At 40.6% G+C, this 17,987-nt stretch overlaps 1 protein-coding gene across 2 annotated transcripts in view; it reads left to right on the top strand.

Annotated features, from left to right (window-relative positions):
• RHBDL1 (rhomboid like 1) overlaps nt 1-17,987 on the top strand; it is a 2,391,317-nt gene that overhangs the window by 2,318,032 nt on the left and 55,298 nt on the right. The window lies entirely within an intron of this gene.

Here is a 17,987-nt window from a genome sequence, read left to right as displayed (position 1 = left end):
CACCTGGGGACTGCATCTATGCCATACCCTTCAAACAACATGCGCTGGGATGAGCATGTTGATAGGGGAGGCATACTAGGCTATCATGTCTGTCATCAGTGAATGGGATTTGGACCAGAAAATGAAGAATCCCTCATAGCTGCCTGAAGGAAGACTGTACTATAACCAGTTCTCAGCTGGTAGTGGGGAATGAATGACAGCAGTCACAGCAGGGGCTTAGTGGTCTACAGATAGACTATAAGGAAAGTAGCCACTAAACTATATTCAGAAGTTCCCTCCAGCCTCATGGAGGGCAACACATGATATAATGGGTTAGATTCGGAAGTTGCACATCCAATTACCCTAGGTTTTCCTTAAATGTGGCAAGGGTGCTACTCTACATTACATGTCAACAAAGTCTGTTCCAGAGGTGAGGTATGCATTGGACTTTAAATCAATCTATCATGGCAGTGTGTCTTATTTATTTGCTGATGACAGTTTAGTTTCTTTAACCAGGTTTGAGCAACTATTTGTTCTGCAAAGGAATAGGAAGTTTAGGAGGGTCGGAGCTTTCATGGCTTGAAAGTCTTGTCATGGATCCTTAGAGAGGAGTCCATAAAAGACCAAGGTCAACGAAAGAGTGTCTAGTCTGTTCAGACAACTGAGCTTAAATTTTTTAGTTAAGAATCTCTATGGTCTTACAAGGTGAGTGAGACAGTTTGACAAAATAGGACACAGTGGTCATTGCATTCAAAAATGAGTCTATGAGATATGAGTAAAAGGGAACTGAGTCCTCTTTGGATCCAGAGGAGATACCTTTAAAAATTAAATTGGGTTAATAGAAGGCTTTCTGAACTAGTGCAGAGACATGGTGGTCAAAAGATAAGAAATTATCTAATTGGGGATGTGTTGCCTATGTCATATGAAGTGGAAATGTTTTATTTTTTTTAGTTCATAGATTAGTTCTAGGCAAACTGCCCTTGTGGGCCATTTTAAGCCTAGCCAATTACCCCATGTGAGAATCAAACCCTGCACCTTGTGTCTGCAAGGTAAACACCTTAACCATTATGCCAAACTCCCATCCCTTACCAAAATTAGCTATAATAAATTTTTTTCACACATAATTTAAGACCATTGTCCCTGCATTAGCTGTTAACATAATCTAATCCATGCTGGAACAATTGTGCCTAAGAGGAAGGTAAATAACAATACACGATTTACAATCTTCTACAAACTTAAATAACTTTAGGTAAGGACTATTGGCCTGAAGGTCTGCGAAATGGATGCCAAATAGGAGATGGCTCAACACTGTGCCCTGTTGTATACCATTGGTAACTTTTTTGCTTTCAGAATTAGCATCTACAACGCTAACCACATGGGTTCTGCAAGACAACCATTTAGCTAATTACCATACAACATATAGATTTATATTTAAATTTAGAAGATTTTCATTAATGCTTGCATTGATAATAGTGCCAAAGACCTTGTCCAAGTCCAGATGTGCTGCATGTACTACATAACTGCTGTCCACTGCTTCTGTAATGAGGTTAAAGAGGCTGGACCAGGCCTTGGCAAAGATGAACAGATGATGGTCCAGAGTTAAGAGATTCTTGATGTCCAGATTAAGAAGGTTTGAGATAATACATTTCATTGCTTTGCATACGAGGCTAGTTGTGACTTCCTACTAAAATGACCACAAAAAATGCTGGAAAAAAGTGAATATCAAGCATCACTCTTCTCCATTAAACTTGTTTTTTTTGCAAAGGATTAAGCCCCACACACCCACACAATTTTATATACCAACTCCGGGATCACCATACCTTGCAGAAAAGAGAATATTCTGAGAAATTACCATCTAGGACTTAGTATATGTAAGTCCATTTTTTCAGCCGTTCAATTTCCATACTATGGGACTTGCCAAAGTGGATCACAACATTTCAAATTTTTGTGATTAGTGAGACTATTAGGTCTATAATTATCAGGGTCTATGGTTGAGCCACCCTTGTGTGAGAAGTAAACATTGATTCTTTGGTAGAGGATGACTAAGTAGCTGTCCATAAATTCAGTCTACAGTACTGTGTTGGTTACAAAGACATGCAGCGTATAATCAACAAGATTACCGACTGTTAGTCTCACAAAAATTCTCTCTACTATTACATCCCCAATACTATTTTTAAGCAGTTTTTGATATCAACCTCCTAGACTACAATCTTACTAACCTGAGGCTAGGCATTTCTGCAAGCTTTTTCACCTTTATAGAGTAATTATTTTGGGCACAGACTACAGTGCTCGGCTCAATCCGCTCTGTTCGCTCTTGCTCCACTCAGGCTCACTCCACTCCCCTATCCTACCCCCGATTCTCACCCACCCCCATTTTCCTTTAACTTATAGTACCCTACCATGCCCCTTCCCCTATCCACATCCACCATCTACATCTACTGACCCTCCCCTCAATCCCATCCTTTCCACCTCTCATGCTTAGATACCACCTCTATCCTCTCTCCACTACAATCCACATCCTCACAGCTCTCTTACCCCACCATATTACACATCATGCAGTGTCTTAAACTGCATAATAACAAATACTCTCCTATTCCTTTTACTCTATTTCACCCACAACTCCACCTCACTGCACATTTACCATATAACACACACCCATTCTCCAACACTGCCAATACCTACCACCAACCCACTATCCGATTCCTTCTCTGACATCTACTCACAAATATATAACTCTACCTAATTGCTTGCTTCCTTCAAATTCTTAAAAACTTCCTGTCCAACTTCCCCCACATACAAACTCCCTAAATTAGCTATCAAACTAACACATCTCATACTATACTCCATCACAAAAATTAAACTACATGCCGACATCCACCCCAACCAGGTCCAAATAACACCCCCTCACCTCCACAAACCTCATCTTGCTCTGCTGTTTCCCACATACACTCCCATCCCTACCCCCCACACCCAAAAACATCAAACTCTGACCCAGTATTCACCAACTTTAACCTTCATAGCATAGTTAACAAAGCTAGTGAATTCCAAGCAACCTTACTCACCTACTCCCCTGACATAGACGTGATAACAGAAACCTGACTAAAGCCACACATCAGGGACAATGAGTTTACCCCAAATGGCTATAACATTATTAGACTAGACAGAATAAACAAAAGGAGTGGTGGTTTAGCTGCACTGTTTAAGGACAACCTTAAAGTTGAACAACTCCAGTGCTCCCTACCCGACCTACCCAACTCAGAGACTCTTATGACACATTTAGAAATAAACCCAAACAAATCAATAATTATCATAGCCTCCTACCTCTCTCCTGGTAACAACCTACCCACCACTGAAAGTCTCCTTTCATGGGCTTCCCTCAACTTCAACAAAGAAATTATTATTTTTGGTGATTTCAATCTTGATTGGCAAACCTGTACATCCAATAACCCTTCTAATTTCCTCACTCTCTACAACTTCACCCAGACCATAAACTGCCCAACATGCATTGACAAACACTCCAACAAACAATCTACATTAGACTGGATATTAACCAACAATCGCAACCTAAGTTACATAGCAGGCTGCCTTCCTAACTCACTCAGCGACCATTCCCCTACCTTTCTATACAGAAAATGTGTACACACTCAATACAATATCTCCTACACATACATCCGTTGCAAAAAGTGTTTCTGCTCCCCTCAATTTTTAACCTGATTCTCCAGCAATATGACTGGACCCCACTTAAATGCCTTCAGCTAGACCTTCCAGTACAATTCTTCAACAGCACCTTCCTTAACATTCTGAGCAGCCTAGCCCCAATCAAAAAAGTAAGGGTAAAATCCAAACCTCTGCCCTGGTTAACCAAAAAAAAAACAAACAATTACTTAAAGAGATAGAGCCTGGTCAGATTACCATATCAGCAAAACATATCAAACCTTACTATTTATAAGCAATTAAGGAATCAAGCTAAAAAACAAATCAAAGTAGACAAACAAGTGTACTTCCAAACCTGCCAACAACACCCAAACAATCCCCGTAAATTTTGGGAAAACATAAGCCATCTCCTAATCCCAGGCCTCTCCCCTACCCCTACCCCTACCCCAGTAACCGCTCCCATTGCAACCCAAATTAACTCCCACTTCATATATTCCATAACCTCCCTACTAGGCAACCAACCTAACACTCCTCTTTCTCTTCCTACCTCTACTCCTGATAATCCTAACCCATTCTGCTTTTCTCCCATTCAAACTAGCTATATAAGATCTCTCCTAGCTAAATTTAGACCCTGGTGTCTGGCTGCTGATCAGCTCCCTAATGAATTTCTGAAAATTGCATCCCCATCTATTGCTTACCCCATATCTATCTTGATCAATTGCTCAATTTCTGAACACTATGTCCCAGCTCTGTGGAAACTATCCCAATCATCCCACTCCATAAAGGTGGTTCCTCCAAAGAGATAACCAACTTTCTCCCTATTGCCATTGTCTCCCACTAGCAAAAATCATAGAAAAATGCATTCACAAATAGCTCTTTAACCATCTTCTCTGTAACAATCTCTTATTTAGTTCACAACATGGTTTTAGACCCAAGCATAGTACTTCCACTGCTCTAATCTCTTTTACTAACACCATTCACCATCTCCTAAATGAACGCCAAGCAGTCTCCTCCATCTTTTTGGATGTCAAAAGTCTTCAACACCATTTCCCGTCAACTTCTACTCAGCAAACTCTCAACCAACAGCATCAGCTCAGCTGCTCTGTCTTGGTTCCTCAGCTATCTTTCCAATCGGTAGCAGGCCACCAAATGGCAAAACACTCTTTCCCCCTTCTCCCCATCTCTTTTGGTGTGCCCCAAGGTTCAATACTTGGCCCTCTCCTCTTCATCTTATTCACAAATGACCTCAGCTATCCAACCAGTCAAGCCACCACTGTCCAATATGCTGACGATGCTACCCTTATATGCTCTGTCCCCTCACCCATGAACTTCAACTAAAAATGCAATCAGTTTTACAAAGTATAGAACAATACCTATCAGCACAACATCTAATTCTCAACCCAAATAAAACCAAATTAATAATTTTCAAAAATAAAAAATTCAAACCTTGTCACACCCCTCTGTCAATACGCGTGTCAAATGGAACCAATATCGAACCCACAACTCATACTAAACTCCTAGGGGTTACTATTGACAAGAATCTAACTTTTGCAAAACATGTCTCTCTGACAGTCAAATAAGTCCACATCAAGCTTGGCACTTTATACAGGGCCAGACCATATCTTACCCACAATGCCAGGCTTGCCACTGCCTGTTCTCATCTACTTTATACCCTCCTCTACAGATCCCATATTCTCACCAACCTTCAAAAATCTGTACTAATCAATCTAGAATCATGCTATCACAGTATTGCAAAGTTTGCCATGAATGCCCCACACAGGACCCACCACTGTACTATGCTCTCTCAACTAAAATGGCTAGAACCCCCCAATCTTCTAGCTCACAACCAACTTATGATAGTCCACAAATTAATTCACCAACCCTCTAACTGTCCTGCCCTCTCCTGTCTTGTCCAACCCACTCTCAACCCTAAGACCCTCATATCCACCGATAAACTTATGCTAAACGTCATCCAATCCCACAGTTATCATGGGGACTGCCTTTATTCCAATAAAATTACCAAACTTTGGAATACTCTCCCTCCTGCAATTGCTAAAAATCCACACCATCTTGAGTTCAAACAAAAACAATTGCTAAAAATCCACACCATTTTGAGTTAAAACAAAAACTATTCAACTACCTAGCCAATAACTGGCTCTGCTCCTGTCTGACCCCTTGTTAAATCCACTTATGTTCATCCCACACCCTTCCCACTGCTACAGCTCCCCATGTTTCCTTCCATCTAATACTTCTCTCTTTAATCCCTCCTTTCTAACGGTGTTTTGGCATCACTGTTATGTTACTATTTACACAATTCCATCCTGCAGGAATCTCAAACATTCTGGACTAGCAATGATGTTTTTGTGTAACATGCAATTTGTATATACAATATTTTGTACTAGTCTTTACTTAATTTTTGTACTACTGCGGTGGTGGTGCTGCGGTAGTGTTGTCGCCTCATAGCAAGATGTTGTCCCATTCGATTCTCAGCTAGAGCGTCTTCTGTGTGGAGGCATACGTGAATGGGGCGTGCCTTCATTGAAGGTTGTGCGTCATGGCTGGTAACCCGGTACGTAAAAATCCACTACCAATCATTAGTGGACCGGAGTTCTGCTGTGGCGATCCCTAACCAGGAAAAGCCAAAAGACACAAACTTTACTTAAGTTTTGTACTATATTGAGTATTTATTTTAATTTCATATCATTACTGTAAACCAAATACTGCTGTTTATATTCAAAAGAATATATTGTACTTTTTTGGAGTTTTTTTCCTGGGTCTCCGCTGAGAACAGGCTCCTAGCCCAGTCGGACTTTCCAAGTTAACAAATGTAATAAATAAATAAATAAATAAAAATGGAGTCTAGTAAGGCCTAGCAGGTATCTGCTTATCAGTGTGCTTGTGCCTTGTGAGATAAATGTGATGGATATAAAGACAGAGGCAAACACAAAGTACTCGGCATGCAGAACTTAATGTAGCAACAAGCACAGGTTGTAAGAGATCAGTCAGATCATCGGCCTCGGTGTGCCACTGATCAGTGTGATGCAGTCATTCACATATTGAGAATGAGCTGTGAACTGGACAACTTTGAAATTTAGCAGATGACACTGACATGGCAGTTCCTTCCTCACATGACACACAGCTTATCTAAACTGATCAGCAGCAGCAGACTGAAAGTGAAAAAGAAGCAAATGTACCAGCCCCGCTTATAAAAATGGGACACTGTTAAGGGTATTACAGCCTGTCATTCTGTACGCTGACAGATGTTACTGTAAATATTAAACACTTGTAATATGGAAAAAAGTACAAGGCAGTAGAGAGGAAATACTTTTCAGGATAGATGATAAAATATAGATATAACAGAAAATAATCTGCTAACAACAAGGATTAATAGATTCAATCAATGAGTATTAAACAAGCTACTCACTGTTTACTGGAGTATGAGACCAGCAATTCCTACATCTAGTGAATGGAAGTCAGACATTTAGCCAGACCAGTGTGCCAGGCTACCCAGGAAAGAGGCACTTATGCTAGGTGACCCTTACTCATGTAAATTAAAAATAAAGCAGCCATTGGCTATTGAAAACATCTGGAAATAAGCTGCCACCATATCCATATGCTGTAAGTGAGACATCTCTTATTGAGTCTTAGGACTTTGAGAATAAGGCATAACTTCAACTCATACAAATTACTTATTTTCACTTTATTTCTAAAGTAAACCATCTACTGTAGAACTATAATTCTTTCTGTTGTATTGTATAACATGTCTGATATGGGCAGAGGGATTCATAAACAGTGACACATAAAGAGTACCAGCAGGTTTGAGCTCTGCAATTGTGCACGCCTGTGTCTCTGTGCAGTAAATAAGCAATGAAATGCATATCACAGTAACAATGAGCTGTACAATAGGTCAAGGTACTGTAATGGTTCACAGCAATGTGCTGACTGCTCAAGGTTTAACCAAATAAGTATAGCTAGGTAGGAAATACAAGGAAAACATATAATACTGACAAATGGTTCTGCAAAACACATGACCTGTAGCCATTTTGCCAAGTCACGTTGTGCGTATGTGAATATTAAAGCATTTACACAGCTAACGTATGGGTGAGTACTAACTTGAGTAAACATAACTACACATAATATTGAAGCAGCATGACTGCATCTCCCAGGTATCTACTAAAAATTCCCCATAAGTAGGCATCATTTATATGGCTCTATATCATATAATGGACATTTCAAAATGTCGAAGCACCTTTACTTGGCATGAAAATGTCGAACTCTGATTTTGTCGAACGGCCAAAACACTGATTTCTTTCCAAGGGAAACAGACAACACGACATAAAAACTAACATATTTAAGTGGGGGGGCTTCACCCCCACACCCCCCACCATGTGGTGCTGTGCCCCCAACACACCCCCAACAGTTGGGGAAAGGGCAGGTGTGACAGAACAGCCAACCGATTTTTTCCCTTGGAAAGAAATCGGTGTTTTTGCCGTTCGACAAAGTCAGCGTTCGACATTTTCATATCGAGTAAAGGTGCTTCGACATTTTGAAATGTCAATTATGTGATACAGACCCCATTTATACCACTGTAGATTAAGCATGAAAAGCCAGACAAATGTGTATAGTTATAATAAGGAATGTAACCTGAGATTTCAGATAAAGACATCAAACTCTATGCTGTACACTTCATAAAAAATAACTGGTCTTTGTTTTTTGGCAAATATTCATATAATTAAAAATGCAGCATACATGTAATAATTATCATGCCCCTTCAACTGTGCAATAGTGATGTGGCAGATACCCTGCATGTCACATGCAGTCAAGCAAAGTAAGGTAATGTGTTATATGGCTATAATTTCACTATGTTTCACATGTGGATTTGTAAACATGCTATACAACATAGCAGAAACACAAATACATACATGTTATGGTTCTCCTTCACAGTAAATTCTGACAGCAGTTGAAATGCCTAACTATAAACATGCTCTGTGACATATGCACATCAAATGAAGAACATTCAGATAATCCTGCAATGTGTTTATGTGTCCAACATGATTTTCAGTGCATATTAATGAAACAAAGCTAGCGCTGCATGGTATCAAGCTTGTTTTATGTTTTGTGTGCTCATGCAAACCTACTCACAGGCTGTTTGTCCACTTAGGCATCTGCTTGTCACTTACTACATGCAATTAAAAGCCAGAAAGTCACATAGTAAAGGTATTACCAAATTACAGCAAGCATACAAGAAAAGATAAATCACATCTTACATGCACACCTCCTAGCTACATGCATTCATAGCCTTTACATGTCATTGTATGTTTATCTGTGTTGGACATGTGGACTATATGTTCATGTTCAGCTGGACAGTACAGTATACACCTGGAGCACTTAATATTACATGAACCTGTCACATGGTGTTAAAAAAATGGGATACTGTTCCTACACTGCAGTTCTGTATACATTGCCATGACTAACACATTCTGATAAACATTTCCCTGTAGACATATCTAAAAAGGTAACATATTCCAAATAAGATTTTATAGGTACAGACATGAGTACAGAGCAGTATTTTCATCCATATCAAAGCTGTCCCTTACAAAAAATCTTCTCAGCTACCTCATGAAGAAATTACCAATTTACAGATCAGTAACACAGGTTGTCCCAATAACCTAGTGTTAGCAACACCAGAATGTCGCAAACATGGTGTTACGGATATCAGTGATATACTTCACAGGCCTGTCACACTTGTCCCCAGAACACTGTGGAAGTATGTCACAAACGGTGTTATGGATATCAGTGATAATGTCACAAACATGGTGTTATGGATATCAGTGATATACTTCACAGGGCTGTCACACTTGTCCCCAGAACACTGTGGAAATATGTCACAAGCATGGTGATATGGATATCAGTGATATACTTCACAGGCCTGTCACACTTGTCCCCAGAACACTGTAGAAGTATGTCACAAGCATGGTGTTATGGATATCAGTGATATACTTCACAGGGCTGTCACACTTGTCCCCAGAACACTGTAGAAGTATGTCACAAGCATGGTGTTATGGATATCAGTGATATACTTCACAGGCCTGTCACACTTGTCCCCAGTACACTGTGGAAGTATGTCACAAACATGGTGTTATGGATATCAGTGATAATGTCATAAACATGGTGTTATGGATATCAATGATATACTTCACAGGCCTGTCACGATTGCCCCCAGAACACTGTAGAAGTATGTCACAAACATGGTGTTATGGATATCAGTGATATACTTCACAGGCCTGTCACACTTGTCCCCAGAACACTGTGGAAGTATGCCACAAACATAGTGTTGTGGATATCAGTGATATACTTCACAGGCCTGTCACACTTGTCCCCAGAACACAGTGGAAGTATGTCACAAACATGGTGTTAAGGATATCAGTGATATACTTCACAGGCCTGTCACACTTGTCCCCAGAACACTGTGGAAGTATGCCACAAAATTATGTTATGGATATCAGTGATAATGTCACAAACATGGTGTTATGGATATCAGTGATATACTTCACAGGGCTGTCACACTTATCCCCAGTACACTGTGGAAGTATGTCACAAACATGGTGTCATGGATATCAGTGATATACTTCATAGGGCTGTCACAGTTGCCCCCAGAACACTGTGGAAGTATGCCACAGACATGGTGTTATGGATATCAGTGATATACTTCACAGGCCTGTCACACTTGTCCCCAGAACACTGTAGAAGTATGTCACAAGCATGGTGTTATGGATATCAGTGATATACTTCACAGGCCTGTCACACTTGTCCCCAGAACACTGTAGAAGTATGTCACAAGCATGGTGTTATGGATATCAGTGATATACTTCACAGGCCTGTCACACTTGTCCCCAGAACACTGTAGAAGTATGTCACAAGCATGGTGTTATGGATATCAATGATATACTTCACAGGCCTGTCACAGTTGTTTCCAGAACACTGTGGAAGTGCATATTGGAGAAAGCAAATCCAATGCAGCAATATGCATGAACATGTAATTTTAGAAGGGCATGGCACACTAAATAAACTGGTGTCTGAAGTCTAACATCTGTACTTCTCTCTAGTTGATGCTGAAGCCTTACCGAGAAAGTCCACTGTTTTTCAGCAACATCCTCTGTCTCTGAAGTTGATTAGAGATATTTAGCTCTTATACACGTGCCTAAAAGATGTCTGTTGTCATGTGACACTGAGTGAATGCAAAGGACACCTCAAAGCTGTCTGTTGTCATGAGTTACTCATGGAGTGACAATATGGGTACTGCATTTCACCCATCTGAAATTGTTTTAGTCACTCAGGCTGGCACCAAGACACATTGAACCATTTGTACAAATGTTTCCTCCATTCGTTGGCTTCCCAGTATAAACTGTTAGGCACTGGCCTATACTGACTCTGTTGTCAGACTTGATGGTTCCCACTGGCACTGACTCATTACCAGTAAGAATGCATTGTGCCTTTCACCCACATAATTTATGGCAATATTCAGATTTAAAAAATCCAAAATAGCACATTCTACACAAGCAAATGCAAGCAATATGTTTGTCAAAGCTAACATTACACTGTGCCACTGCCCATTGTTTTTGAGATGCTCTTTCTTTTCTTGGCCGAGTATACTGTGACAGTGCTGCATATTGCATTATTAAGGGAGAACTGCTAATGATCCTTAGTGTTTAATGTGCCTGTGAAATGCCTCCTTTTATAGGCTGTAATCTGCATATACATTCCATTTCTTATACAAGGGTATAACTATGCAGGCCACAGTACATAGACATTGTTACTATGTAATGCTGCACAGCATTGGATGCATTATGGAGTATTTAAAGGACTGATTCCTGAAATTAACAGTGGTATAAGTGTTAGTGTATATGAATTCTGAGACCTATTTACATCTCATTAGAGTGTTAGTGTACTGTAACACTCCTAGAATATACACAGTATTTTGCAGGCTCATGGATAATGGCTGACATTATTAGATACATTTGGTATGTGCAACTGCTACAGTGTATTCACAGTGCAACATTCTGACATCATTTGCTTTACTGATGTTACAAATGTTTCATAAAAAGATATCTTGGAAAGAAGAGAGGGTGAATTTTAAAGAAGAGGAAAATCAAGTTTGTTTTAATGATCTCAAATTGATAGGGCCCTTCTTATGGCCTGGAATTAAAGCACTATGGGACCATAGAAGGGAAGAAGTAGTAGCCAGTGTGAATGCTATAACTGGACATGGCAGGCTCAGTGATAAGTGCAGGATGAGAGTGAATGATGTGCAGGTTGGAGCAATGAGGTAGGTCCACAGCATGCAACTCTTAGAGGAAATGGACATGATAGGACTTCAGGAGCTGTGGCACATGAAGCCGATTTGCACCTCCTAAGTCTTGTCCTAGGTCTATCCATCTTTGGTGTTTATGGAGGTACATATATGGAGACACTGTCCACATCAGTTTGATGAGTCTTTCTGCTGTTTTTGGTATCCACTTGTCTACTATAGTACCATCACAGGATATTATAATTAAGGTTACAAGTGGATGTGATAGAACCTTAGGAGTTGTGGCATTTTAAAGCTTATTAGCACCTTGTAAGCCTTATCCTAGTTGAGCCCACCTATGGTGTTCATGGAGGCACATATTTGGAGACACTGTCCACATCTGTTTGATGTGTCTTTTGGCTGTTTTGGTATCGCCATGTCTACTACAGAACCATCACAGATTACTGTCTCATTTACAAGTAAACATGGAACCCTGCTGTGACACTGTCAGTGCACACTATCTGCTGCTAATCAGTGTGCTTAAACTTCATGTCAAATAGCACAAGGTTGCATGTGAAATTGTCAAAAGTGTTTTTATTGACTTCTGCTGCTAATCAGTGCTGTTAAACTTCATGTAAAATAGCACAAGGTTGCATGTGAAACTGTCAAAAGTGTTTATATTCACAGTGTGATGTGGTGCATTTTTGCCAAATGCCTGAGAGTCGATTATTATAGCAACAACACGTAGCAGGTAATCTACTTATTTGTATGCAGGTAAGTGTTTTTTGTTTTGTTTCTAACAGTAAAATTTTTGGATATATTGAAAGTTTCAGCATTATGGCTGCAAATGTATGTGTGTCTGATTGTTGTTGGATTAGGGTCGAGTAATGGCTAGGTTGTGGTTAGATTTAGTGTTGTGCATCTGTGGTGATTGTCTGTGTCTGAGTATTTTGTGTAGTGTTATTGTTAGAGAAAGTTTTTTTTTCATAAGGTAATGTGTAGTGCTGGGGTAAGAGGCAGTAGCAGTGTTAGTGTTATCACATATGCATAAGGTAAGATGGGGGGCCATGTCATGTGTAGTTGCAGTATTTATTGGAGGAATTACATTGGGTTGGCTTGGGTTGGCTGACATTGTTTCACTCTTACAGATACTGGAACATTAAGCTCAGTGTCATATCACAGCAGACACAGACATGTTTCTGAAGAATCACAGCTGCAAAGTGAGCCTAGCCACAACATCTATTAGTCTGATGTATTTGCTGCATGTAGGGATAATGATACCACTATTACTGCCATCTTGCTCAAATCTACATCAGCTATGGCTACTCAGCCCACCCGGGTACAAGACCTATCTTCAGATAGCAAAGGTGTAGATAGTATTAGTAGTGGTCAGATGCAGGTGCCACAGTGGAGCTGTGAAATGGTCTGGCATGGGGATCCTGTGTTGAAGGTTGGTGGCTGTTTATCAACAGCTGCTGCTGATGTCCTAACTAGGAACCCCCCACACACACACATGCACACACACACAAAAAATGCTGCAAGTAACAGCAATACACAGACACAGAGGCCCAGTTTCTCTCACTGCAGACTATGAAGTGCTGGATACTCAGATGTGTGAAGATATTCCTTCTGTGCTTGTGGCACCCACAACAAGACAGGTGGTCATATTCGCACACCAGTCCCTTCTATACACTGCCACAGCAGCTGTTGCTGGAGGCAGTGTTGCTAGTAATTTTCCAGCACAGAATGTTCAGAGTCTAACATATAGTGTGAGATCAGCAGCAAGGACAACCACAGTGCTGCAGGAAATTGGCTGCAGCAAGGTTCGGCTATATCATGAATTCCATTTATAGTCTCTGCAGCTAGAAGTCTGCATGGAACAACACCAGTCTGCCTTACTGCTGCAGTTTTATAGACTCAATAATGTTACGTGCTACAGCATGTCTATGCCATGATATACTTGGGCTCACAGAGGCTGTCCTTGGGTTACTGCAGATGCAGGTAGCACTGTTATGAAATCGAAATTCCCTGTTCCACACCCTGCAGTGGACTGCCCAGAGATCAGCATCCCAAAGGTCTACACAGGTGTCAGTTCTGCTTAACATCAGCATGCTTTCCTGATGCTGTCACAGATGTTCATTTACTGTTAGTACACCAGTTCCATTTTTATTTACTGACCATGGGGTACATGTGGGTTCTTTCCTAGTACAGTTCAGAATTCCTTGAAGAAATGTACCTGGGTATGGTGACTGACAACCTAAAAGTGCACAGTTGTTAGTGTCATTGCAAACACTGCTGCTGCTATCCAACATGGGAGGGGTCCAGGGGGAATACCAATGTCATTCCAAGCACTGTTGCTGCAGGTTCATCACGGGCGGGGCTCTGTGGTGTGAAATACCAATGCTGCTCATAGGTTCATAGCTGTTTACTAGGCTAACAACCACAAGGACCTTTTTAAGTCTAGCCTTGCATCCCAAATCTCTGACAAGTTCTGATACCCTTGATAAGTGGAAACGGGTTTGGGAGATGAACCATTTACAGGTTACCTGTGTCCATTAGAGACATAGGTGCCAAACCAGGGATGAATTTCCAGTTTCCCGTCCAATTGTCCAAGTTGCACTTGAATTGGCTTAGGGAGGAACTTTGCTTCACATGGATGGAGAGTCTGTTCCATAGATGCAGTAGTCTCTGGGACACATACATATCTCTCAAGCAGGACCTATTTCTATCACAGGCAAAGTTTAAGTCCTTAGAATGGGTAATTTTGGTGCTGTTTGTTTTGTGGCTATGCAGGAGGTCCATCAGCATGGGGTCTGACAATGCCCTGTATGATAGGCATAGATCTCCTCTCAAAAGCCTGTAGGAGGCAGAATACAGGGCTAGGGCCTTGAGGCAATCTGCATAGGACATTTTACTTACTCCCTGTATTCTTTTAGTGAGGAACCTCTATGGACATTCCAGTTGTTGGATATGTCTGGTTAGGTTTATACCAAAGGGGGCATTGTACTCAGCAATAGGTATGATGAATGCCGAACACAGTGGAACAATGACTTCCTTGGACTTAGATGCCATAACATTGTTTATAAGTTGTGCAATATAGAATGATTTCCTCACCACTGCAAACACATGATGGTCAAAGGCTAGATTACTATCTATGTGTGTCCCTAAGTCCCTGACCACTGGGTCAACTCTAAGGTGTGTGCTGTCAATATGACATTTCATCATGGGAGGGGCTCTGTAGGAGGAAATACTAATGTCATTGCAAGCAATGCTGCTGCTATTCACCATGGGAGGGGCTCCGTGGTGGGGAAATATCAATGTCATTCCAAGCACTGCTGCTGTTATTCAATATGGGAGGGGTTCCATGGGGGGATACCAATGTCATTCCAAGCACTGAAGCTGCTAGTCACCATGGGAGGGGCTCTGTGAGGGAAATTCCAATGTTATTCCAAGCACTGCTGCTGCTATTCAACATGAGAGGAGCTCTGTGGGGGAAATGCCAATGTCATTCCAAGCACTGCTGCTGCTATTCAACATCGGTGGGGCTCTGTGGGGGAAATGCCAATGTCATTCCAAGCCCTGCTGCTGCTATTCAACATGAGGGGGGGGGCTCTGTGGGGGAATTGCTATTGTCATTCCAGGCACTACTGCTGCTATTCAACATGGGAGGGGCTCTGTGGGGAGAATACCAAATGTCATTCCAAGTACCCCTGCTGCTATTCACCATTGGAGAGGCTCCATGGGGGGGGGGGGGGGGTACCAATGTCATTCCAAGCACTGCTGCTGCTATTCACCATGGGAGGTGCTCTGTGGGGTGGGGGGGATGCCAATGTCATTCCAAGCACTGCTGCTGCTATTCAACATGGGAGGGCCTCTGTGGGGGAAAAGATACCTGCTCTGCTACATGTTGACCATGTTCTGTTTTTATTGCACTGAGAACATGTCCTTTTGCTTCATTTAAATTTCATACCTAGTCTGATCCATTGAAGGTCAGTTGTTGCTGAGCTGGGATTAAATACATTTTCTGTATTACATTTCAACAACTTCCATTTTGATTGGGTGTATTTTCTTACCTGAACACTGCTGTATCAAGGTTTGTCACATGTGATGGCCTTCCAGTTTGGATAGGAATATCTCAAGTTCATAGTTTCTTTGAGTAATCAGGATGTACTGTTGGTGCTGTTGCAGGTATTATGAAAGTGATTTGCCAATGTTCATACCTGCATCACAGCATCTGGTGACCTAAATACAGTAAACTCTGAGTTAACCGGAACTCTAGCAACCAGAACTCTAAACAACCAGAAAAAAAAATCAAAGAAATACAGTACAGTATGAACAATTCAGTTTTTTTATGTATTGCACTTTCTGTCCCCCCCCCCCCGCAGAAACATACTTTATGTTTTTAGAGTTTTAGAGTTTTAAAAAGGCAGATGCAAATATATTCCCCTTGAACCCTCTACATAAATTCCCCTTGAACCCTCTACATCCTTTCTCTTTACTCTACCCTAATACTATCTTCTTTTCTTCTCTTTTTCTCTCTCGATCACTGCTTGATCAAACTATATTCTACTCTCAGTTTATGTACTTTCTCTCTCTCTACTCCTCATATGTAAATATTGTAAATAGCATGTAACCTTACACCTTCTTTTCATACAGTCAAACCTGCTACTTGAAGGAAACTACTAAATCTATTGTATCTACCTTCCTGAATGATGTTTTTTGAAGTATACTGCATGTATTTGCTTTTTTACTAACTGTATTCAATGTAATGTTATTCCAAATGTATATATTTTATTACTATCTTTTACACTATGTAACTTAGATTGTATTTGCTTTGCTTTTGGAGCTTTTCTCCCCGGGCCTCCACTGAAAATGGGTACGTTCTGGCCCAGTGGACTTCCCCGGTAATCAAACTGGAAATAAATAAATAAATAAATATTCCTTCTCTACCCAACCTGAGAATAAGTCAAACCAAACAAATCAAATTGCTAAAATGTCAATACTCGCTTCATGCTCACTCAATCAGTTTGCATCAGATTGCACATTCAGTCTCCAAGCTCACACACACACACACACACACACACACACACACACACACACACACACACACACACACACACACACACACACACAGTCTCTTCAGCTTTCATACATGCATTCACTCACTCTTTATCTCTTCCAGCTCTCACATGCACTCTCTTCAGCTTTCATACATCTCTCTGATCTCTCACACACAGTCACTTCTGCTTTCATACATGCATTCACTCTCTCTCTCTCTCTCTCTCTCTGTCTCCATTCAATTCATTCAATTCCAGTCCACTCAGCGTGCCATTGAAAACCGTTCTGCATGCCATGCTTTCTAGCAGAAATATAAGTTTAAAATTTTATTATTCCAGCTAGGCTTTTAATTACTGTATTTCAATATTAAAATCAAATCAATATAGTGTTTGTGGTATAGTATGGTATGGTATAGTATAGGGTACAATATTTGTCAGGTCTATTTTTAATAGTAACTCTCAAGCAACTAGAAACTATACATATCCAGCATCTACCAATCCCCATGGGTGACGGTTAACTGGGAGTTTAGTGTTCCCTGATGAATTTCCCTTGCTGTTTTTCCTTATATATTTTGGTCATTATTTCAATAAAAATCTTTGTAAACCTTTTCTAGCCATAGACCAAGTAAGTGTACTGCATCTCTTGGTGAATTCACCCTAGGAATATTGTTAAGATGCATTTGTAATCTTTAATGGCTGGACTTCCACATGTGCATTATAATGCAACTATTAAAGTTTAACTCTGCACTGCTGTTATAGGTAATAAATCACAACTGAATTTCTCCAGACATCGGAGTAGAAAAGTTATATTTTTGCAAAGGATATAACCAACAAGAACATGAATAACATGAATGCGGACAGAGAAAAATTGTCACATCAGTGTAGGTGCTATACACAAGGGTGCGAAAAGGATGTAAAAGAATGTCAGCATATCATTTTCACATGCTGTTTACTGTAGGATTTTGCGGTATGCAGTTCACAACAGAGATCTGATAAACTTCGTCAAGTTT

The sequence above is a fragment of the Protopterus annectens genome, chromosome 12.part0, assembly GCF_019279795.1.
Source record: "Protopterus annectens isolate FY-2018-M chromosome 12.part0, PAN1.0, whole genome shotgun sequence".
Classification (NCBI taxonomy): domain Eukaryota; kingdom Metazoa; phylum Chordata; order Ceratodontiformes; family Protopteridae; genus Protopterus; species Protopterus annectens.
This window is presented reverse-complemented; position numbering and strand designations above follow the sequence as displayed.